We start from the raw sequence: 25,687 nt of genomic DNA, 5'->3' as shown, positions 1-25,687 counted from the left end.
TTATCAATTTTTAATTTTAAAATCATGTTTTGGTGTTATGTATAAAACTTGGGATAGGTTAAGACCCTGAATATGTTCTGGTATATTTTTTTCTAAATGCATTATAGTTTTATACTTTGCATTTAAACCAGTGACTCATTTTGAAGGTTTATTCCTTATATAAATATGAGATTTAGGTCAAGGTTTTATTTTGTTTTCTGATGATGGGTTTCCAATTGCTCCAGCATCATTTGTTGAAAGAGTTCTTTCTTCTGACTTTATGCTTATGTCAAAAATCCACTGACATATTTGCATATGTCTATTTATGGATTTTCTATTCTGTTCCATTGACCTGCACATCTATGTGGCTGAATAATACACCATCGTGACTGCTGCAGCTGTCTAATAAGACTTGAAATCAGGCAGAACAATTCATCAATTCAATTCTCTTGTGCAGTACTAGGGATAAAACTCAGAGCCTTGCACAAGCTGGGCTAGGGTCCTATCACTGAGCTACAACCATAGTTTCTATTTCTAATTTTAAAAAATCACTTAGCTATTGCTCCCCTTGTCATTTCATATGAATTTTAGAATGTTTGTCTATGCCTTTAAAAAAAATGTCCTGGGATGGAAATGTAAGCAAGTACAATCACTATATAAAATAGTACGGAGGTTCCTTAAATAACTAAAAACAGACCTGTCATACATCCAGCAATACCACTCCTAGGGATATTCTGGATGGAATGTAAATCAACCTACAACAAAGGCACTTGCACACCCATGTTTACTGCAGCACTATTCACAATAGCTAAGCTATGGAAATAGCCAAGATGCCTCACTACAGATGAATGGATTAAGAAAATGTGGTAATTATATAAAATGGAATTTTATTCAGCCACAAAGAAGAATGAAATTTTGTCATTCACAAGTAAATGGATGGAACTGGAGTACATCACCTTAAGCGAAGTTAGCCAGGCTCAGAAGACCAAAAGCGATATGTTCTCCCTCATATATGGAATGTAGACCCTTTAGTACAAATGCAACAATAATATGAAACACTTGCAACACTAAGGAGAGGTCACGCACAGGAGAGATAGGGTGAAAGAAGAAAACTAAGAACTTGAACATGGGTGATATATTCTCTATACAAGAATGGATATAGAAATCTTAAACTGGCTGAAGCCACCATAAGAAATGAACTAACATAGAATGAATAAAATTGAGGAGAAAAACCAATTGGGATTAAGCTACAAAAAATATACATGGAACTATCACAAGGAAACTCGTTGTGTAGCTATCTTTATTTCAAACAAGCAAAAACATCATGTTTCTCTTTCTCTCTTCTCTCTTTTTTCTTCTACAAAATCAGGGAACGAAAGCAGAACAGGTCCTGCCTGTGAGGAGAGGGGTGTTAGCAAGGAAAGGGGGTATGAAGGTGAATATGGTACAAAAAAATGTGTACACATCTATGTAAATGCAAAAACAAAACATGCTGAGGTCTTTTGTGTTTCCATATGTATTTAAAAGTTAATTTTTCTATTTCTGTGCAGAATGTCATTTGAATTTATTGTTCCCCGAATGGAGGAAGGGGCAGAAAAGGAGAGCTGTGGCGGGGAGGTGAATTCAAACATGACATATTTGATACATTGTAAGAATTTTTATAAATGCCACAATGTATCCCCACCCAACACAATAATAAAAGAGAAAAAAATATGGAAGAATTTGTATCTATGTTGACTCTCCCAATCCATGAACAAAGCCTGTATATTTATTTTTGTATTCTGTGATTTCTTCCATCAACATTTTCTAATTTTCAGGATTCAGCTCCTTATACAAGTTTTGTTAGATTTATATCTAAGTATTTCAATTTTTTGAAATTGCATTGTGTCTTCATTTCAATGTCCACATGTTCTTTACTAGTTTCGAGAAATAAAACTCATTTCTGTTTGTGTATTTGGTTTCCTGTGACATTGCTGAAGTCATTTATTAGCGCAAGGGATTTGCCCTAGATTCTTTGGAATTTTATATATAGACAATCATGTCATTCACAAATGTGAATAATTTTCTTTTTTTCTAATCTGTATCTTTTTTTCCCACTTTTTGTTGTGCTATTGAACTGGCTATAACCTTAAGGATGATGTTGATTCATGGATAGACATGCTGGTTCCTGATATCAAGGGAAAATATTCAACATAAAGTATAAGGTTATCTGTAAATTTGTAAATATCCCTTATATCATGTTGAGAGAGTTCACCACCTTTCCTCTTTTCCTGAGAATTTTTGTTATCCGGAATGAGTGCTGAACTTAGTCAAATTATTTTCCTATAACAATTGTAATGATGTAATTTTTTTTAATCATTCTGTCTGCTAAAATTGTGGATTACATTCATTGATATGCAAATATTCAACTAACCTTACATGCCTGGAATATACTCCGGTCAGTTTTTCATATTTTTAAATGTAAATGTGACTTTATTGATTAATGTTTTTAAATGATTTTTACATCTATGTTCATGAGTTATATTGTTATATTAATCAATAGTGTTCTTTCTTTTTCTTTTTTTTGGGCACATGATCATTCTCTAGTTTTGGTTTCTAGGGATATTAACATCACAAAATGTGTTTTGAATTCTTCTCTCTTGTTATATTTTCTGGAAGAGTATTTGTACAACTGGTCTTAATGACTTTAAACTTCTGGTAGAATTCTCCAATGAGTTTATATGGACCTAGAAAAGTATTTTCTTAAGATTATTTCGAGAAGGATTAATTTGAAAGTAACACATATGTACAAGGAAGCAAAACTAGGAATCTCCCTATATAGCTCTCCTTACCTCAACTAGCAAAAACCCCTGGTCCTCCTCTATAATGTTTATACTCTCTCTTCAACAAAATTAGAGATAAGAGCAAAACAGCATCTGCTTGGAAGCGAGGGGGTGGGAGCAAGAGGGAAGGCGTGGGAGGAAAAGGAGGGGTGGGAAGAAGGAGGTAGTAATGACCCAATCATTGTATGCATATATGAATAAAGGAAATTTAAAAAGAAACGTATTTTCTTGTGTTATTTTGGTTATTTTAATTTTGATTTCTTAATTGTTATACAATTATTTATAATACTCCTACTTCATATTGTGTGGAGTGTCATTAAGTAAATGGGGATTGGTGAATTTTATCAAGGATGTCAAATTAATGATTGTAAAGTTATTTTCCTTTTGATGGTTATAGGCTTTGTAGTAATATTTAATTTCCCATTCCTTATATAAATGCTTTATTTTGTGTCTTTTTTCTTCAATGTCATTGATTTTTCAGTCATCTTTATTTCATTTACTTTCTATTTTTCAGTTTCCTTAATTTGTATTTGTTACTTGCCTCCTTTTGCCTCATTTGAATGAGTATGATTTACTTTTCTTTGGTTGTTGATGTGAGCATTTATTGATTTAAGACCTATCTCTTTTTAACTATATGTATTTAATGCATCATTTTTTCTTATTCATTATTTTGCTGTATCTTCATTACAATGTATTTTTTATTTCACTTGAGGCTTTCTCTTTGACTCTGGTAATACTTAGAACTGTGTTGTTTAGTTTCTAAGGTAGTGAAGATTTTCCTGTGATCAGATTTTTTTGTTACTGAATTCTAATTTGGTTCTTTATTTTTACAGATTATATTCAATATGATTTCAGTTATTTTATATTCATTATGGTTTGTCCTGTTACTAGAGGATGATCCATCTTTGAAAATGCATATCATACTCCTTGCTATTGGGTAGACCGTTCAATAAATGCCTGATCTTGTTGATTGATGATATTACTCAGTTATCTGTATTCTTGACAATTTTCTTTCTAGCTGTTCAAACAATTGGTGCGGGAGTAATATTAAAATCACCAATTATATTTCTGATTTTGTTTATTTTTTTGTCAGTTCTGTCATCTTTTGCTTTCCAGAAACTTCTTTGTACTACTTTTTTTTAGTTCATATGTATTTTTGAATAGTGTTGTTTCTTGCTGGATTTTCTCCTTCTCATTATAAATAATGTATCTCACTATTCCTGGTAATTTTCTTTGTTCTGAAATCTGTTGTATCTGATAGAAATATAACTAGCATTGTTTTCCTTTGATAAAAATTTTCCTTATGTAGGTTTTTTTTTATCCTTTGCTATCTATACATATTTTGTTATATTTGAAGTGAGATACCTATCAGTAACATACTCTTCATCTTTCTTTTAAATCTGCGCACACAGTCTTGCATTTCATGTATTACTCATTTACATTTCCTGTCATAGCACTCTTATTTATATTCATTTTATTTTTGTTATTTTTCTGTGTTTGCTTTTTCTTGCTTTCCTTTTGTTTTGTTTAAACTTATTGTTTATGGCATTCTCTTGGTATTGTATGACATATGCATTAAGCCCACCTTATTTGTAGATTTGTTGTATGTGGTTTTGACCAAATATGGTTAAAAAATAAATTTTTAAAAATTCAAAAAATCTTCAAACTAAAATTTTGAATTCCTGTGTGCCCTTAACATGCATCTCAGTCATTTGCAGAGAAGCTCTCAGTCAGTTCCACATTATAGTCAGTTGCACTGAAACTGTGTATGATCTGCTGAGGATTTCCCTGCCCCTAATAAATTTTGTGAAAATATGCCTTCCCAAATGGTGGCCAAGAAGCAAGGAAAGGTCTAATGTGCTAATTTAAATTATAAAGTGAAAATGTTGATAAAGATGGCATTTCTTTTATTTATTTGTTTATTTTTTATTATTGATGCACCGGGGGATACATTGTGATATTTATAAAAGTTCTTAAAATATATCATTGTTGGATCACCATCTCCATCATTCTCCTTTACCCCCCTTGCCCCGCTTTCCTTGAATAGTTTCAACATGTCTCATTTTTCCATTTTCATACCTGAGTACATAGTATTTCCACTATATTCAGCCTCCTTCACACTTTTCTTATACCATTTCCCCTTCTAATGATGCCAACTCTCACACAAGACCTGTTTTACCTTCCTGTTCCCATTTTTGAAAAAAAAAAGAAAAACGTATTTTTGTTTATTTAAGATAGCGCTGCAGAGAATTTTCTTATTACTTTTCCATGTATACATTCATTATAGCTCAAATTGGATCATGCCCTCTATTTTTCTCCTTTCTACCTTAGTCTCTTTCTTATGGTGTTTTCAACTGTTTTAAAAATTCTATGTTCTTTTTGTATAGGAAGTACATCAACCATATTCATCTTCTTAACTTCCTTCTTTCACACTCTCTCTCCCTTAGTTTAACTTGCTTTTCATAATATTGCTTACATTTGTATTGAGACTATCTCCAACATATGAAAGAAATCATGTGGCCTTTGAAATTTTGAGCCTGGCTTACTTCATTTAACATGATGTCCTTCAATTGCATCATTTACCTTTAAACCACATAATTTGAAAAAAAACACATGCCAGAAGCTGGGAAAGAAGTTCTTTAGCAATGTAAGAAAAACAAATAATCATCCACAATATAATGTCCAACTCTGTGCATTCTGAGGATTCACATTTTTCCTCAACTGCAGTCACCTTGGAACCACATTTCTGAAGATAGTTAGGGTCTACTGTACTTATTGCAGCCCACTGAAACTATCATTTATCTGTTCAAGTAAAGTACAGAAACCTTCCTTATTTTAGGAACTTTCATGTTCTTGCACTTATAATTGTTGTAAATATCTTAAGAACCGCTATTATATTTTTTATTACAATTGTCAAATATAATATAGAAAACTCAAGGAAAAAAAGAAAGTATCTTGAAGTTCTTGTGTATGCATAGTCTTCTCTTTCTTATTTAAAAACTTATTGTTTCTGTATAAGTAATTTACTTTGAGTGTTCTTTTAAACTAGGTCTGTTGTTAACAAAACTCTTAATTTTCCTTCAAGTGAGAATTTCATAATTACTACCTTTTTAAAGAACATTTTGCTTACATGAACTCTAGTGATAGTTTCTTTTTCATCATTTCCAAAATATATAAGTCCTCTGAGTTCACAGCTTCTAATGAGAAATCTGTATCATTCTAATTGCTTTCCATCTATAAGTAAAGTATTTTTTCTCGCTGCTTTCAAGAGTTTTTTTCTTCACTTTTAATTTTTGTAAGTTTGATTCTGATATATCTGTGTGTTGATTTTTATTTCTTAACCATTCTGCTACTTGAATCTGTATTTATGTTACTTGCCAAATTTCAGAGTTTTTCAGCCATTTCTTTGAATATATTTTCAGTGTCATCTTTCTTCTATTCTTATAATACTTTAAAGTGAGATATAAAACTTATATAATCTGTTGTAGTCTCACCCAGGTCCCAAGATTCTGTTCCTTTTCCTTCCCAGCCTAGGTTTTCAGTGTTGTCCAGACTATGTCATTTATATTTATGTATTTTTCAGTTCACTCAGTCCTTCCCTCATTCATGTCATTAGTCTGTTAAACCCATCTTTTGATGGTTTATATTCTATTATTACATTTTTCAGTTCTTAAATTCCCCTTTGTCTTTTTGTTATAGCTTCAATTTTCTGAACATTGCAATTTATTTAAGAATTTCTATTTTTAATTTTTCTTAAGCTGGTTTATAATATTGGGTGATAAAACACATTTATAACAACAGTTTTAAAATATTTGAAAATTCTAAAAATTTCTATATTGTCATTTATTTTGTTTTTTCATTAATTTAATATCTTCCCAGTTCTTTGTATGGCAAGCAGTATTTGAGAGCTTTACAATTTGGACATTATGTTAGAACACTCTAGATCTTATTGGAATCTTTTGCATTAGGTAGCTCCCTTTCCCACAAGTCTGCCTGGGGTGGTACATAAACTCATTGTTGAGAGTTGGGTTCAACCTTCAGTTTCCTCACTTGCCCTCATTGATATTCCATAATGGGAATTTCTCATAACTGTTGATCATAGTTTAGCGTTCAGCAAACTCCATTGATAACTTTGTGGCTGGGAGAAGTAGGAGTGCCTTGTTCCTCCCTGGCTTATAGTCTTCAGTATCACAAGGAGTTTACACAATGGGTTCCTATATACTGTTGACTGTGATGAAAGACCCAATTCTTCACATTCTCTTCTGACACCACCCAGTTGAGAAGAGGAACAGAACTTTCCTAAAATCAGGTGGCAGTGGAAGTCCAGTCTTCTCAATGGACTCCACTGACATTTTGAGTGTCGGGGCACTTTTCACCACCTTATTGAGTAAAAAAACTCAGTTCTCTACTTAGCTTTTCTTGACTATAGCCTGGAGTCTCTTTTACTTTAGCTGGATTTTCTTCATTTAGTTAGTTATTTAGTTGTTTTTTTTTTCATTTATTTATTCATTAGTTGTCTGGGCTCATTGCCATTCCAGTGGTGCTAGCTTCTCTGAGTATGATATCTTGATTACATAAATGAGGAATAAAAGTCCTAGAGTATTTATAATCTTGTCATCCCTCAGATCCTAAGGTCCCTTCCCAGTGTCTTCATCTCTCTAACTTTCAGGTTGTTTTTATATTTATGTGATATGTAATGTCTGGTGTTATTTGCTGTAATTAAGAAGAACAATAGAAAAAGTGTGTCTACTCCATCTTCCTAGAAGTGGTCACATTGCATTTTAAATACTGATAACTTTAAAGTATTTATTTATTGGTTATATTTCAAGTGAACATCATCAATTTTTTCAAGTATATTGAATACCAATTATGTGTCAGATGTTGTTTTGGGAAATGGGGGAAGTAACAAATACAGACTTGGATATTAATGGCAATTACCATATAATGTGTACACACACGTACAGACACACACACGTCTCAAAAATTCTGGATCCTTTACCTTTTTTCTGTTTAATGATACTTCAAATGTAAATAAAATGAGTGGGTAGATCATAGAAGTCTAAATATCATATAATCATTTCCCCCTTAACAGTGCGATATTCTCACATGTCCGCCATCACTGCCATAAAGTCTTTGTACACAAAACTGTGCACATAATGGCATTTATCAAAAGTGCAGACACTTAGGGTCAGAGATCAACATAAATTACTAATTATTTAATGACAAGTGATTAATCCTTAGTATGGTCTAATTGCTTTTGGAAATCTAGACTGAGGCAATTAAGGTAGTCAGTAAAAAAGAGACATAAAATATGCATGCTACAGAACAATACATGTTATATATACAATATACAACTGTGCTTGTGTTTCAACTTTTGGTCCCATAGAGTGTTTGTCACACAGTACCAACTTGTGTGATTGACAACACAAAATTGTAATGGTTCTAAAAAATATCTAGTAAAAGTCATAAGTTTAATATTATTATAGATTTGCATTACTTACAAAGTGATAATCTGCCCATTTTCTGAATAAAAATCCAAACTTTTTATTATAGGTGAAAAGGTACAAAGAAGAAAAATAGAGGAGATGAAACAATTTGGGTTATAATACATATATACATGAAAATGTCATCAGGAAATTCCATCTATAGTATCTTAAACAAACAAAAATGTCATTTTCTTTCTTTATAAACTCAGAGAGCAGGAGGGCAGAACAGGTCCTGACTGGGAGGGGTTGGTACCAGTGGGAGAGGAGAGAAAATAGAGAAAAGGTGTGGTCAGATGAATGTGGTGCAAATACTGTGTTCACATGTATGCAAATGGAAAATGAGATATGTTGAAACAATTCCAGAAATGGAGGAAGGAGGTATAAAGTGGAATAGCAAAGGGGGGAATTCAATTATATTGATATATGGTGCATTTGGTATATTGTAAGAACTTTTGTAAATGCCATAATTTAACCCCCTCAATACAACAATGAAAAAGAAACCAAAAAAAATGCAAGGGCAAAAATTTAATTTTAGATGTTAATTTTACCATAATAAAAAGTTTTAAATTAACATTTATGGTTTTAAATTCTACTTTAGCTTTCTCACTCAGTGTAGTACTGTCTTATTTTAATACATATAAACACTATATTCGTTCCTTAATCAAATTTTTATGATTAGAGCACCTAATCTTTTATTCTCATATGTAGATTTTATATTTAAATCATGTTTTATATAAATTGTAATTAATTGTCAATTATTGTTCTTATAATTAATTTGTTGTCATATTTACTCATTTACACTTTTAATTCTTCTGTGCTGCTAGGATCTGGTTAACTTCAGTTATAACAGTTTGCATTCTTATTATCTTTGAGACAGAAAGTCAGCAATTCTATTATGAGTAGTGCAAAAAAGAATATATCCATTTAGGGAAATTATAATTTTCAGTTCATATGAAGATCTTAATAAAGACTATAGAAATTATTAAAGATCATTACTTTCCTGCTTATAACAATTTCCCCAAACTAACATTGTCAGATACAATGCTTTATAGCAGGATTTGATGAGGTCTTTATTCCTCATATAAAATGCAAAAGTGTCAACTGTGCTAAAATGACATGATTTATAAACATTTACAAGATGGGAGGCAATATTTTCATTTTGTTCCTTAAAGATGCAAAAATTTACATGCTTTATTTACAAGTTACCATCAAATAACCTGCAACCCATTAGAAAACATTCTAAGACATATGTTCAATGAAAGGAAATTTAAATGTCAAGTTAGCCTGGGTACTTTTCAGCCCTAGTTTATAATCCTATAAATACTATAGGTTTAGGGGAATACTGGAGGTCAAAAAGAATACTAAATTGTGTGGCCTTTGCAAAGAGCTAGTTTAGGTAGAACTAAATGAGTATGACTTTCAAAAGAAAAAACACAGCAGGAATGACAAAAAGTACAATGTGTGTTTGGAGTTTTAAAAAGATTTGTTGTGGGGAAAAATTATTCATATTGAAGAATATGAAAGAGAAAAGTTTGAGACCTACTTAAGACTCATTTGTACCTTTCTACAGAATTTGGCCTTATTTCCAAAACCAAATTGAGTACAATATGAATAGCGTTTGAAGGGTTGCTTGCTTTGAATGGTTTTGACCCTTACAAATTTAGGTTGAAACTTAATCTCCAGTACAACTGTATTGAGAAATTTTGCTTTTAGGAAGTGACTGAATTACAATAGCTCTGGTATCATGGATGTTATTAGGTGTCCCTATAAAAAGACTCAATGGAGTTTGTCCCACTTACCTATCTGCCTTCCTTCCATTCAACAATGCAGTAGACTAATACCATTTTAGAAACAGGGAACAGACACTCAACAGATAACCAACATGCCAACACCATGATCTTGATCTTCCCAGCCTCCAGAACTGGGAGATATAAGTTTCATTCTCAATAAATTATTCAGTGTCAGGTGTTTTGTTATAGCAGCACAAAATGGATTTATGCTATTACATTGGAAAGAAACTAAATAAGAAAAATTAACATACTTTCAGATTCCGAATTTAGGAACTCTATTTGTTGAAGATGCTGAGTAAAACCTCTTAGACTTCAATTTCTTTAAAACTTGAATCCTAGGTCACACCTTTCATTGTGGGGATACTGTAGAAGTTTATTTTCTTTTTGCAGCTAAGCATTTGATGCATTTAAGCTCTTTAAGCTTTGCAGTCTGATTGCTACTTCCATTATTCTTGGCAACATTATCTGAATTTGTATTGCTCCCCTCATTCCTGTTACTCTCAACCACATCTCCTGCTACTAAGTAGATCTTAACACTTCCTGTCATAGAGAAAAGCCGTGCTAAGATTATGACCTCCATTGACTGTCTCCCCTAATATCTAGCTAGCTAACTAGCTAGCTTTTTTTGTGTATGTGCACTTTCACTTTCTTCCAGTAAAAAAAAAAATCACCTTCCACTTATAGGCTAATAGTTATACTTATGGCTGAGTTTTCAGCTAATTCTGCTTGAATAAACAGAATAAAGTTATTCTCTATAAACTAATTATTCTCTATAAAATGATCCATATTGCTGAATTTTCCACATACCTGTGAACACTAGCACCCCCACTATTAAAATTGCTCTTCAATTCAGGTCACTCTTCATCTCTTACTTAATCCTCTCTAGAAATGTAAGAAGAGATACAACTGTGCTTTACAACTCTTCCTAAACTCAATTAAATTATGGACTATTGAGAAGTACTATTTACTCAAATTTTCTTTTTATTTTTAAAGATTATCATCAGTATAAAGTCAACTTGACAGCAGAAACACAATACATATTAATTGATATCAAAAACCAAGAAAATAATTCAGGGTAAGTAAACATCTAGGTTCAAGGGGTATGTTTGAGTAGTAAAATCATTTAATTATCTACATTTTTATTATGTTCAACTAAACTAAAACAGTTGTTTTTCATAACTCCCTTCTCTATTTGTTTTGTTTTTTCAATAACTCAGAAATTGTGTTTTTGTTCATTTGTGTGTATGTATAACAAAGCAAGTATGAAAATTATAAATAGTTTACTATATATGTATTATATAATTTGATCTATGAATTTTACATATATATATATTAATCATTTATACATTGCCAAAAGTTTTATACAAAACAGTTGGCATCCAACCTGAGTATATACATATATAAATATGAAAGCTATGGAAATCGCCCACTTGGTTTACTGAGATTGTATTATAAAATTATAAGGAATTCATATATTTGTGTGTCTACATATATAAAACCAGTATGTATATAGGTAGTTTTGTGTGTATGCATATATACACATAGAACCCCTTTAATAAGATAACAGCTGTCATTTTCAGTGTGTAGCCCATAAATCATCATGTATATTTTGTTAGCCCTTTTAAACTAAATTTTGATTTTCTCTGTCCAAGACTGACTTCATGAATCCTTCGTGATGGGATGAGCATTGCCATCAATGGAAACCATACTATCAAGAGAACACCACATAAAGCACTTATCTTATTATCATAATGAGAAAGGCTTAAACCTATGTGACCCATTCCTTCTATGAGCTGAAATTACATTAGAAAGGGTATAAAAAATAAAGTAGAAGAGAGAAAATAAGAAATATTTTGTCTATAATTTAACCCAGAGTAAAAAAATGTATTTTGATATATGTTAATATATAAATACGTCAGCCCTTCAAATAACCACAATCTATAATCTGTAAATACTGGTATTACCACTTTGGCATCCTTGACGTCTTGTAAATTGTGGGGAAAAAAATCTCAGAAAATAAGCATGTACTATCTTAAACAACATTTAAATGCACAACCAGTAATTTTAAGTATACTCACATTCTTGTATATTAAACCCCAGAACTTTGAAAACTCTGAAGCTGTACTCACAACTTTGCTTTACCCACCTTTTTAGTCTTTTGTAACCAGCATTCTCCTAACTAAGCATTTGACTACTTCAGATAGTTCATATAAATATTAGTGACTGGATTAAGTCAGTTTGTAATGTAAGAAGGATTTCCTTTCTTTTAAGGCTTAATAGTATCCCATTTTACATATAAATCTTATTCACCTGTCTTTGCAAATTGGGGTTGTTTGCATATATTTGCTATTGTGAACAGTGGTGTTATGAACACAGGTATATAAATACTTCTATAAACACTTCTTTTCAATTCTTTTGGGTTACATATCCCAATGTGGGATTTCTGTATCATATAGCTGTTCTATTGTTCACTTTTTTGATGAAACTCCATACCACTTACCATTGTTCCATAGTAATTGCATCATTTTACAATCCCAACAACAACCACTGGTTCTAACTTCTCCATGTCCTACCAAAGCTTGTTTTTTTCTGTTTTGTTGCAGTTGTTTGATAGTAAATACCCTAATGGGTTTAAGGTGGTATCTTATGAGGCTTTGGGTTTGCATTTATCTGATGATTAGTGATATTAAGCATCCTATTAATATGGCCATTTGCATAAAATTTTTGGAGAAATGTCTATTCAGGTCTTTTGCTTATTTGGGTTATTTCATTTTTTTCTTGTTAAGTTGTAAGAGATTTTACACATTCTGGATATTAACCTCGGGTAAGGTATGATTAACAAATAATTTCTTATATCCTTCATTTTGTCTTTCTTGCTATTGCATATGTTTTTCCACCAAAAAAGTTGTTAAGGTTGATGTAATCAACCTTATTTTTGCTTTAATTTTTCTTACCTTTGTCTGTGGTGTTCTTTTCATTCCAATAATATATTACGGAATCCTATAAGGCTATAAGAGAGATTTCTCACTTTTAAACAAAGGCATGTACTCGATTATTTTGACTCAGCATGCTTTTTAAAAGTGTTAATGTAAAAGCTTCTCCAATGCAGTCTTATGGGTACTTTGTCTGCATATTCTTCTGAATATATTCTTCTTATACAATCATTCTTTGGAAAACATATCCTTCTATTTTACAAAATCCTATTGAACCTAAAGTCTTCACTACTCTTACCTGGTTGTTTCTTTAATCTGTCATTATTCTATGCAATTTAATCCTATTTCACAGCTCACGTCTCTTGTGGAAATACAATTATATTGAATAGAAAGTATTTAATACAATGTCTGCCATGAAGAGTTCAATAAATGTAAACTACTATCGATTCTGTCTTACCATGTCTTACCATTACTGATACTCATGAGTATCAGTAATTTCAGCATGATAATATTATAATATATAAATTGTATTATATACGTATTAATAAGTTAGATTTTCTAACCACGTATAAGCTAAAGGTGCTGTATAAAATTTCTTCCTACCCCTGTCAGAGTGAACTCATGGCCTACTACCAGATTCCATGTTCCATCTTGTCACTCCTGAAACATTTCTCCTGAAAATCATGATCAACACGACATCCTTATTTCTACCTTAGGGTTGGACTTCTCCACTAAGATCTTTGTTTCAACTTCCTTTTCTGTTTTTTCTTTGTACTCCATTCTCTCTTCCCTTCTTCAACTTGGCTAATTTTATAGTCATATTTTATTATTCCATAATGAGTACACTTCTTCATGAAGTCCATTTGGGTTGGCTGTCCCACTTTGTTATATCCATATTATTCTCTACTTTTACATGCAAATTATCATTTCCTCCTGTACATGGAATTTCTCGAGAGCATGACACTTCATTTATATTTCTATCCTTAATACCTAATACAGTGCTTGGTGGTAACAGGTCACCAATATATATTTGTTGAATGAATGGGAATTTCATCACAAGTCTCTCTCTACTGTCATGTTACTAAGGTTGGCCAGACATCCTTTTTCATCCTTAACACTTGTCAGTTGGAGCATATAAGCGACTTCTACATTTCTGACTGGGTGTTTTACTTATCTTTGAGCATCTGAAGAAAAATAGAGCATGTATCCCCAAGACCCAGAAAAAATGTCCTAAGCTATCCTCTTCATACATTCTAACTGTACACCTACATTGGTGCTTCCTGAGGGAAACATTTTTACTCTCATAGGCTCAAAATACATTTTGAGAAGAGACATTTCAAACCTATTGAGTGATAGTCACTAAATTTCTGTTGCTCAAGTTTATGCCAAAGACAAATATAAAAATATATGTTGAACTCTGTGCATGTGAAAATTCAGTCTTCACTATGTGTTTTAATATGATTTCTATATTCAACAGTTCATATATGCCATTATCATGGCTGAGAAAATATAAAAACTCTACTGATTACTTCCAAATTGAAAACAGTCTCATACCAGATCACTAACTTTTTCAAATCTATTTAAAAAGCAAACTGAATATTTTGAGCAGCAATGCATTTTGAGATTTAATAAAGTATGATATTACTCAGTTTGACAAAAATGTATGCCATTTTGTTTATGGTCGTTTTCTTACCTCAGGAATCACTTAGCACCACACACAAATTTTAAACATTTCATCTGTAGCCATGTACTAATTTGAAAATGATAGAAAATAAAAGCAATATTTTGTAATTTCTCTTGAAATTATAAAGTTATTAAAATTGCTTCATGAATTAAAATATATTCACAGTTTGAATAAGGAATCCACTGAGTATGGATTACCTATTTCCTTTGAGTCTTAAACATTAACATCTTTAAGGACATGTTTATTATATAGGGGAGATTCATTGTGACAGTTCTGAATAAGCTTATATTCTACATTGATTGGATAATCCCCATTTCACCCTTTTGACCTCTTCCTCATCCCACTTTTTATATATTTTTGAAGTACAATTTAAATCAATTCTGAGTTATTAATGATTTAATAAAAGAATATAATTCTTTTTTCATATAATTTTAATAAATTTTATTTGTTATGATTTAAATAGTATAGTATTTAAAAATTTTTAATATTATTTAGTCATTGAATAATAGAGCAAAAATCCTACATCCAAGTTTTACTTTTTATTTTTGAAATGTAAAATCTGTTGTACAGTGAGAGCCAGTCCTTCGATATTATTGAGACAAAAGTAAAAACAGATCTCATGTATTTTTAATAGGCAAACACCAAAAAAAAAATTATATATAACTCCTTGTCTCCCTACCTTTGTTTCTACCTTTTTTTCTTTCTAGCTTCATGTACTCATTCACTCATTCAGAAAAAATTTAGTCTCAATTATATGTCAAGAATTTTCTATGAATTAGGAAATTCAACTTGCTCAGTTCCTACCTTCAAAGGAAAGCACAGAAGGAACAACAACATATAATTACAAAATTTATGAATTGTGTAGAAAGAAACTTGTTTCATCAAAGAAACAAGGAGCTGAAATTAAAAATAATGGAGATCCACTTCAGGTAAACTGACCAGAATAGACCTCACTTAGTGGGTGATATTTAAACTGAGTTCTAAAAGATGATTATTTCCAATGAGCAGGGCAGTGGACAAAGAAAAGCAAAGGAAGTGACTTATTGGTGGAAATAAATTACAGCATTTGAAAACATTAAAGAAGATTAAAGAAGACCTCACTGGTTTGGTTGAAGCTAGTAGGAACATAGGGAAGAATAACTGGGGTGCCAGGTCAGGCAGAGACTTATAGGAAACAATTAAGATGTCAAATTAAATGAAATCAAAATTGTCTTGAGTGTAATAGGAGGATAATATGTTTTTGGTGACAGTTTTAGAACTTAAGTTACTCTGCTGCATGGGTATAAGGAGTTAGAATTTAAGTAAAGACACAAATTAGGAGGAGAATTCTGCAATAAAATACAATACAATGATAACATGGATCAACGGAGTCAACCTGGTGATGTGGAGAAGTTGACTTATTCAGGATTATTGGAGATAAAATGAGCACAACTTGCTGATGAATTAGGTGTGGGGAAATGGGATGATGGAAAGTAGAAAATATAGAGGATTCTTATTTGAGCAAAGGGTATGTATTTGTGGTAGTGGTTTAAGATCTTCAAACATAGCACAGCACTCATGTATTAATGCTTATACTCTCTTCTCAACAAAATTAGAGATAAGGGCAAAATAGTTTCTGCCGGGTATCAAGGGGGTGGGGGGGAGAGGGAGGGGGCGGAGTGGGTGGTAAGGGAGGGGGTGGGGGCAGGGGGGAGAAATGACCCAAGCATTGTATGCACATATGAATAATAAAAAAATAAATAAAAATTAAATTAAATTAAATATTAAATACATGAATGCTTAACTGAATAAATCTATACATAGGAAAAGGGGCAAGAGCTAGAAAGAGTGGATGAGGGAGAGAGTATGATCAAAGCATATGTTATATATATATTATATATATAATATGAGAGTGTGGAAATATCCAAATGAAACCCCTTTGAACAATTAATATATGCTAATACAAAATAAAAGGAGGTGAAAAGGTAGAAAATCATGCCCTTATTTTGTTAATGTGAAGTTTAAAATTCTTTTGAGATATCCAAGAGAATATTACAGGTAATTATTGACATGATTTTCTAACTCTGGTTCCTAATGTGTGACTCTTTCTTCATTCCATAAATGACTTTTAAGCATCTCCCAGAAACAAGTTACTCTCAGAGTAAAAAGGGAATAGAGATAAAACACAGTCCAGCTCCCAAAGAGTCCATAGAGTTCTGAGAAGATGGACAAACAAGATATTACTATATAGTAGTGCTACAGTGCCACGCAAACACCCAAGGGGAAATTGTCACCTGGCCTGGACAAGTGAGAAATGGATTCTCAAGGGAAACAGTAACTGAAATCATGCTGGAAGCAAAAGTTATAGGTTTCGTAGTTGGCAAAAAAGAAATATGGGAAGAGTTATTTAGGAAGTAAAGGGAAATAGGGGATTTGTTTATGCTGATGGTAAGAGAGAGTTTTCTCATTCAGAGGAAGGAGAACATGTGAAGTTCAGGTGTGGAAAGAACAGAAGCCTACAAGATAAACAGTCATCTTCTATTTAAATTTACTAAAACTCATTAAAAAACCGGCAACAATAATACAAACAGCAATACAAAAAAGAGAGTGGCATGGCTCATCCAATCATTCTACCCCTTCCTGCTTGTCTTCCTTTTTTATTCTTCAGCTAATCTATGTTATTTCCTGGAAAATCTGTTCTGAATGTTATTCTTTCTCATTGAAATTGTATATTAATTCCACTAAAATGATTACTGTTTTGTCTTCTATTCTTTTAATATAAATTATGTAATATTGATGTAGTATATCATCTTATTTTTATTCTTTTTTTTGAGACCTATGTAGCCCAGGGTGGGCTTGAACTCAGAATCATCCTGCCTCAGCCTCTCAAGTGTTGGGGTTACAGGTGCATGCCACCATGCCTGACTTATCTTTTCAATCATAGACATAATTCATACATTTTCAAATATATGCATCAATATATTTTTCACCTGTAAATGTGTATTTTGCATAGGGGGTGATTTTTCAAGTGTTTTTCTATTTTTTGCCCCTGGCACATTTAAAGGCCTCAGAAGAAAAGTCTGTCATTTTTCTTCTCTGTTTCTCTTCATATCTCTAGCTCTATCCTTGTACTGTGAGAATCTGGAGCCAGAATGCCTGATTTTGAATCTGAGCTTCATTGCTTCTTAGCTCTGCTGGCTATTTAACTTCACTGCTTTTCATAGAGTTGATGAAATAAAGTAATAAATGTGAAAAGGTTTAGTGAATTTGAAGTGTTACACCATTCCTGTGCCTCCTGCTCTCAAGTACATTGCTGATATAATGGGGTCAATTATATTGTAATTGAACACAGAAAATTTATTGCATCTTTCTTCTTCACTGGATTGGATCATTCTACTATTTCTTATGCATATCTGCCTTACTACAAATCATTACAAATAATCTCTAAACAGCCTCTCACAAAATGTTCAAAAGAATTGTCATTATTCCCCAGTTTATTTTCCTGTCCTATTCATTAGGCTTTCCCTCATCTAGTCTTTTAAAAGTCACCAATGACTCTTAAGTTGCCAATCCAATGTCAGATTTCTCACTTTTCATCTTGGAACACTGTCCTTGCTTAATTTCAAAAAGTCTTTTTAGTCCTTGCTTAACTTTACTTTTCTGGCCAATTTTTCCCACAATTTGTTCTTTATGATTTTTTCCTCATCTTGCTTAACTATCACTTTAGAATATCTTAGAATCTTTACTTCTTTCCTCTTAGAGTTTGACTCTCCTCTCCTTTCCTATCTTCTTCCCTACTCTTCTCTATTTACATCCATTCCCAATATGATTTAACACAGCTAAATAGTTTTAAATGTCATTTGTATGCTGACAGTTTTCAAATTTTTAGCTCTATCCTCCAGTCCTTCAAGATATTTGTTGTCTCTGATTGGGAATAAAATATAAGTAATAAATGTGACTCTGAATACATACACAGAGGTGGCATTAAATAAGTCATACACACCTGTGAGCCCAAGGTACTTCAGGTTTCTACATGTAGTCCTTGTGTAATTATAGCAGTATGTTTTTAGGGCCCCGGCTATCATATTTAACCTTTGACCGGATGACACTGGAAAGAAATCAACACTGTCATAGACAGTAAGATAATCAGATACATATTTTAGAAATATAATGCTAGTATAGATTAATAGAAAAAAACTCAGTAGAAACATTTTTGAGAGAAGTGAGGAAGAAGCAATAACACAGGAGTGTAGTGGTGCAGAGTGAAATGAGAGATGGCAAATAGGACAAAATCCTGATATGACAAGGTCTCTTTTCAAGCAAGCATCTTTATTACACTTCTCAAATAGGTCAACATGTTATCTGCCTTCCTGATCACTGCTGACTCTTAATACAAAACAAAATATTTGCAACCCAGGTACTTTTCAAGGACTGTGGCTTCTAATCTTTAGTCTCTCTGTACTTATCAAACATTTGACTGAAAATAAAGTGACATTTATGGAAAACTAAAGGATGCTTGGGAAAGAATTACTCATTTCAATCAGTGGAATGAATCCCATATGGTTGTTTTATCCACTAGATTTATTGATGGGATATAATGAGAAATGATCTCATGAAACATTTTTTGTATGGTGTCCTTATTACTATACGGTGATGTTTTTATACATATCCAGAAGAAATTTATTCTGATGCTAAGAGAATGAAATAAGTTTGTCTATGTGTCATGTTGACAATGTGTCTTATGGATTCTATAAATGATGTGACTTGATCATCTCTATTTGCTATGATTCTAAAGATGTGGAGATATTCAGTGAATAATAAAATAATAGACTGTATGCATTTTGTATATAATCTTTACCCACTCTTGCTTTGCTTTTTCTTTTCTTTTTTATTTGCCTTAATTTATTCATTTTATCCTTATGGCATTGATATAAATAAGTATGAATAAATAAATACATGGGAAAGCATGGGCCACCACATGTTTGGTACAGAAGCAAAGAAAGGAGTGAAGAAGTAGGTTTATTTCAAAGTTCTTCTTTGGCTAATGACGATACAAAAAAATGATTCCCAAGTATGAAAATAGATTAAGGTAGAAGGGGGTAAAACTGTTAATAGCAGATTTTTTAAGAGTAAGATGTCCTTACATTATTTAAGTTGAGATAGACATTCTATAAATAGTCGCTTGAATGAATCTATAGCTCAAGAGACAGATTTGGAGTCAAGATAAGCCTGAAGGGGTTATCCAATAAGAGACCAAATGTACACTTAAGTATTATGCACTATCTACAAATGTGGAAGTATCTTACAACCTCACAAAGCATTCAGTTGAAAAGAAATAAACCAAGCCTTGTATGCACATATGAATAATAAAAGAAAAAAAAAAAAAAAAGGACTAACCACAAAAAAAAAAAGAAAATGATTCAACTAGGCAGTGCTACAACCACATTCTTTATGTTCAGGAAAAGATCCATAGGATTACAGGTGATTATTCATAATAGTGTGAGAAGTAAAAATGCATTTTGATCCTATGACTAACACCTAGGAAATTTAATAACTTGTAACCAGCCTAGTATTCTACTTATAGGAATGCTTGTGAAATTACATACATAGCTTGAAAAGGAACGTGTAGATATGAAGCATTTGGACCTATCTCATTTTAATTTAAGAATTGTATATAGTTCAGGGAGTGACAGATTTTTTCTGTAATAATGAGAGTAAATGCTTTAGTTTTGTGAACTTTAAAGTATCTCTGAAATCTACTCAGTTCTCATATTGCAGGATAAAGCCAGAGACAATATATAATAAATAGTTCTGGCTGAGTTACAATAGGGTTTTACTTACAAAAATGGGCAACAGGCAAGATTTGGCACACAAGCTAATTTTCTGAATTATCATTATGTTTTATTCATAAAGCACAACTGTATATTGAAAATATAAAATGAAAAATATTTTGCTTAGCTCATTAATAAAGACCCCCATAAGATACTAAAACCATTCCAAGAGTATTAGAGAAACTAGGTACTTTTTAAATTTTTTTTATTGTTGTGCTGAGTGGGAATACATTGTAGCATTTACAAAAGTTCTTACAATATATGAAATATTGACATATTTGAAACATACTGGAATTTACCCCCAACACACATACCATTCTCCTTCATCACTTCTCCCTCCATTCCTTGAATAGTTTCAACATGTATCATTTGTCCATTTACATACATGTGCACACAGTATTTGTACTATATTCACCCTCCTTCACCATTTCCTCACCTACTTCTCCCTCCCATGGTTACCAACCCCTCCCTCCCCCCAGGGAGGACCTGTTACACCCTTCTTTTCTCCAGTTTAGTAGCAGAAATGAAGAAATGGGCAAAAAAACTGAACAAAACTTTTTCAAAGAAATAAGTCCAAAAAACATATAAGAGTGCTTGCTTCAGCAGCACATATATAATTGGAACTATACAGAGAAGATTAGTATGGCCTCTGTGCAAGGATGATATGCAAATTCGTGAAGTGTTCCATATTTAAAAAAAAACATGTAAGAAATGTTCAACATCCCTTGTCATAAAAAATGCAAATAAAAACAATGTTATGATTCCACCTCATTCCTGTTAGAATAGCTATCTTTAAGAACACAAACAATGAATGTTAGCAAGGATGTGGGGAAAAGGAAACCCTCATACACTGCTGGAAGGAATGTAAATTAGTACAACCACTATGGAAAGCATTATGGAGGCTCCTCAAAAAACTAAAACTAGAACTGCCATATGGTTCAGCAATTCTACTCCTGGGGATATGCTGAAAAGAATGTAAGTCAAGTTACAACCAAGGCACCTGTACATGCATGTTTATTGCAGCATTATCTGCATAGAGAAGGTAAGTATTTATAGGCAATTTTAGGTCAAGCTTACTTAATTAAATATAAAACTGGTTATTTTCTATAAATATCACTAGTCATAACCTGAGAGTTATGTTCTCCATCATGCAAAAATGGCATTTTCTAAATTGAAATCTACAAATTAACATGTGAATTCACTAAGTCTGATTCATTAACAACAGTAAATAGTTGGTCAATAAGCCCATGGATAAACCATGAGCCAATGACACTTAAAAGTCATGAGAGAGACTTGTTCTTTCTGCTTTATTTCCTATCTCCCTACCAACTGACAATTTTGTGATTTCAAAATAATTTAGAAACCATTAAATCATGTTTAAACCTCTGCATTATATATTGCTGCTTTAACAAATTACCACGGGTGTGACATTTTAAGAAAAAAATCTTTAGTGTATTAAAGCTCTGTTAATATGAGGGCTTTCTCACCAGCCTAAAATTATGGTGTTTGTTGGGCTGCATTTCATTTTGGAGCTGTAGGAATGAATCGGTTCTCTTCTTTTCCAGCATCTAGTGGTTACCTCATTCCTTGGCTCCTGGCACGCTTCTTTTATCTTCAAAGCCCATCTCTCTGTAATTCCTTCTTCTGTCTCCTCTTCCATCTTTAAGGATTCATTGATTTGATGGAGATTGCTGCAATAATCCGTGGTAACATCCTCATTACTTGATCAACAAACTTAAATGCACCTTAATTACAACAGCTGATTAGCAACCTTAATTGCAGTTTGGGATTTATCTTTTGCTACATAAAAGAATAAAATCCAGGGACGCTATCTTTTGGAAGAGACAGTATTTTGCTTAGCAAACATTATGTACACAATTTATCTAAATCTAGATACTTTTCTCTCTGTGTGGTAAAATAGCCATAGATTTCTTAACATCTCTCAGATAATTTCCTCTACTGTAAACCAGACCTGTGAATAAAGCTTAAATAAAAAATACCAGTAAAATGTCTATAGAAGATGTGCATATGATATATGTTCAATCAATGAAGCTATTAAACCCTGTACATATGACAATTAGTTATGTTCCTATAGACATCAAATAGAAAGAAAGAGTCTGTCTGAAGAAAAAAACGTATAAGTACCTCAACCAAGATGATTTATTTTCTTGATGTCTATCTGAGGGAAAGAGATGAACTAAGCATAAAAGAACTATGTAGTACCATTTTTTATTATTTATCTCTTATTCCATGGTTTATTTCTTAATAGTAATAAAATAATCCACCCAAATAACCCAGATTCGGGTTGGAAATATTAGATGGCATGAGAATTATTTGAAGAAATGTATATTTTAAAGATTTCATATTTTTATTATAATTCTTTAAGATCCTAACAAAGAACTGTGACTAAATTCCCTTTTTTCTTCAGAAGTTGAGCTTTAAATATCTCTAGCTATTTTTGTGGGATTTCAATCAATGTTTTAACAATTTTAGATAATGAGCCCTTTAGGGAAAGGGTTTACTCTTTGACTATATTTTGTTTGTTTTTTACTTGATTTGGAAATTTCTAGTCACTATGTAGAATTTTTGAGGAGCAAAAGCCTCTCCAGTTCTAGATTGGAAGCAAGAGACTATAAACTGTTGAGAGGAAGTCTCTGGGTTTCGGACTGGGATTAAATAGCAGGGATAGTATAGCTTTCACCTGCCTGCCTCATTAGTAGCATTCATACAATTGATGATAGTTACTTCTAATAAATCCATCTTCAGAGAAAACAATGGCTCACTCAGAAGCACATAATAATAATATGCACTGGAAATATTAGCACTCCACCCTGATAGCCTTTTCCTGAAGAACAAGAGAAGCAGATGGTTTTTTTCCCCCCAGTATTTAACACAGTTGATTGTGCATAACTAATTCTTTTGCTAATCTCGTCTGGTGTCAATCTTTTGGTTTTTAGTGAGGGTTTCCTTCAGGAATTAGCAGCATACATGGCTGACCTGCATGCTTCTTTATCTCCAGGGTTCTGGTAAAATATTAGCACACAAAGCTAAATTGATTTGGAAACATAAGGCACAAAAAAGCTGTTTTATGCAAATGTTAACACTGTATAAAAAAGCCTTTGGACATCATTTAAAGTGCAGCTTCACCTCACTAACTGGCTCACTGACATTTGGATGATACTAAAATTAACCATTTTTAAAAAAGTAAGCACTGCTGTTTCTGGGCCTTCATGTAAATGTGAGTGTCTTATAACCTGTTCACCTTTTATGTGACTGTGGAGCCAAATTTTCATTTATGTTGCCAACAAAAAAAGTTATCCCAAAAGTATAAGTATCCAAAGCAAATTTACATTTGGCTTTGGACTTATCTCCTCAGTTATAATTGGCTTTGAACTCCATAAAAAGTAGTTTGTTTTCCCTAGCCACATGGTAACTGACATCCTGAAAGGGTGATCCAGATTAAGTAGAAGGTGGCAAAGCTTTGGATGAACAAAATACAGCTTGAAATTAACAGCTGAGCTACTGATTAGATATAATTTTTAGTGAATGGATTTTGGCTGTATTAAGCTTTGTTCTATATTAGAATCTGCTACATGCTTTTTATGGTACTTACACAAGATAGGTATTGAAATTTATTTTAAAAATTAAAGGAAAATGCTGTGCAATTTTACATGTAACAACGATCATTCATTACTGATATTAGAATTTTCACTTTGTTTCTTCAAAACATTGAATTTTAAAGTTGTGTAGATGAAAAGTCTAATTATAGATCATCACATGCACATGTATATATTTAAACCCTGGTTTTGCAATAGGAAATCTCACTATTGCTAAAGGACAAACACAAACTAAAATTATTTGGTGATATGTATAGTTTTCCTTTTCATTTCATCTCATATTCATAAATAATGGTGGCAAAACAGAGACCAAAGAGAGATGAAATAACAATCATATTAACTCACTCTGAAAATACATATTGATCCCTGTTGATCAGAATGTATAGGTACATATTTGAGAATACAAAAAACTGTCCATTTTAGAAAAAACATTAAGACTCAGAAAAAATATACTATTCAAGGACAAGATATACCTAATTGATTTAACTTTAGAAGGAATTTACAAATGTGAAACTTGCAACTGTTAATAAGAAGGAAATATTTTCGCATGTTATACAATTTGTTAATGCTGTAGTTCAAATATGAATTTCACGGGAGTGTTTTTTTTCCTCCTTGGGATTACTGGGGTTTGAACTCGGAGACTTTCACTTGTTTCACAGGTGCTTTACCACACCCTAGCCATTTTTTGCTTTAGTGATTTTACTGAGTCTCATGTTTTTCCCTGAGGTTGACCTTACTATACCTCCCAACCAGCTGGGACCCCAGCACAGGTCACCATTCCCACAACCTAGGTTGAAATGGGGTCTTGCCAATTTTTTGCTGTGGTTGATCTCCAACCATGATCTTCCTGATTTCACCCTTCCAAGAATCTGCAGTTACAGGCATATGCCACCACAACTAGCCCATAAGAATTTTGTATATCATATTGCATAAGTCCCTGAAATTTTTTAGAAAATCATAGTTTAAGCAGGTTTTAGGTGAATCCATTATAATTCTGTTATGCATTTTGGGGATATGCATGCTTATGTGGGTGAATGTATCTACACATATTTTGAATTGAATTTTAGGCTGAAGCTTTCTCAATTGCTAATTTAAAAGCAATTAGATAAAACCTATGTATGTAATGCATATGCATGTCTTATCTAAATTAAATACTTAATAAAACTTTAGCATACTTTCTTTAAATACACGTTAGAGAAATTCACAGTAATAATAGCAATACGCAATAGAAGTACTATAATGATAGTTTTATTCTCATAAATCAGTAATCCTATAATTACAATTTACACTCAAAACAAATCTGAAATTTAGTGTGCTTTCTGAATTCCCATTGTGGTAACCATTTGAAATCCTGCACTATATATTTAAATATTTTCTTATAGATTCTAATTATAATATAGAAGATGAAAAATTGAGATAGAAATTTGCTACAAATATAGTTTTTTGTTATAATGTGTGCTTTAGCCTAATTCCGAGGGCTTTCGAGAAAAAGTGAAAAAGACAATGCCTGCTATCTGTGTCTTTTGCATAGCTTTCTTTTTTTTATTGTTTTAATATTCATATGTG

The 25,687-nt window shown here is 32.2% G+C and overlaps 1 protein-coding gene and 1 non-coding gene across 7 annotated transcripts in view; both read left to right on the top strand.

Annotated features, from left to right (window-relative positions):
- Positions 1–25,687, top strand: part of Csmd3 (CUB and Sushi multiple domains 3) — a 1,205,819-nt gene that overhangs the window by 314,065 nt on the left and 866,067 nt on the right. Inside the window, exon 1 of one of the 6 annotated variants that reach the window (XM_074069090.1) lies at positions 11,063–11,152. The exons of the other annotated variants lie outside the window; for them this stretch is intronic. The gene's annotated coding sequence lies outside the window, so the exon portion shown is untranslated. Of the gene's footprint in view, positions 1–11,062; positions 11,153–25,687 lie in introns of those variants that run through there. 6 annotated transcript variants of the gene reach the window in all.
- On the top strand, positions 21,095–21,198 carry LOC141422009 (U6 spliceosomal RNA). Its single transcript, XR_012446678.1, has one exon. It is a non-coding gene; the product is annotated as a U6 spliceosomal RNA (small nuclear RNA).

The sequence above is a fragment of the Castor canadensis genome, chromosome 3, assembly GCF_047511655.1.
Source record: "Castor canadensis chromosome 3, mCasCan1.hap1v2, whole genome shotgun sequence".
Taxonomy (NCBI): Eukaryota; Metazoa; Chordata; class Mammalia; order Rodentia; family Castoridae; genus Castor; species Castor canadensis.
Note: the sequence above shows the minus strand (reverse complement) of the source record. Positions and strands in the feature narration are given on the sequence as shown.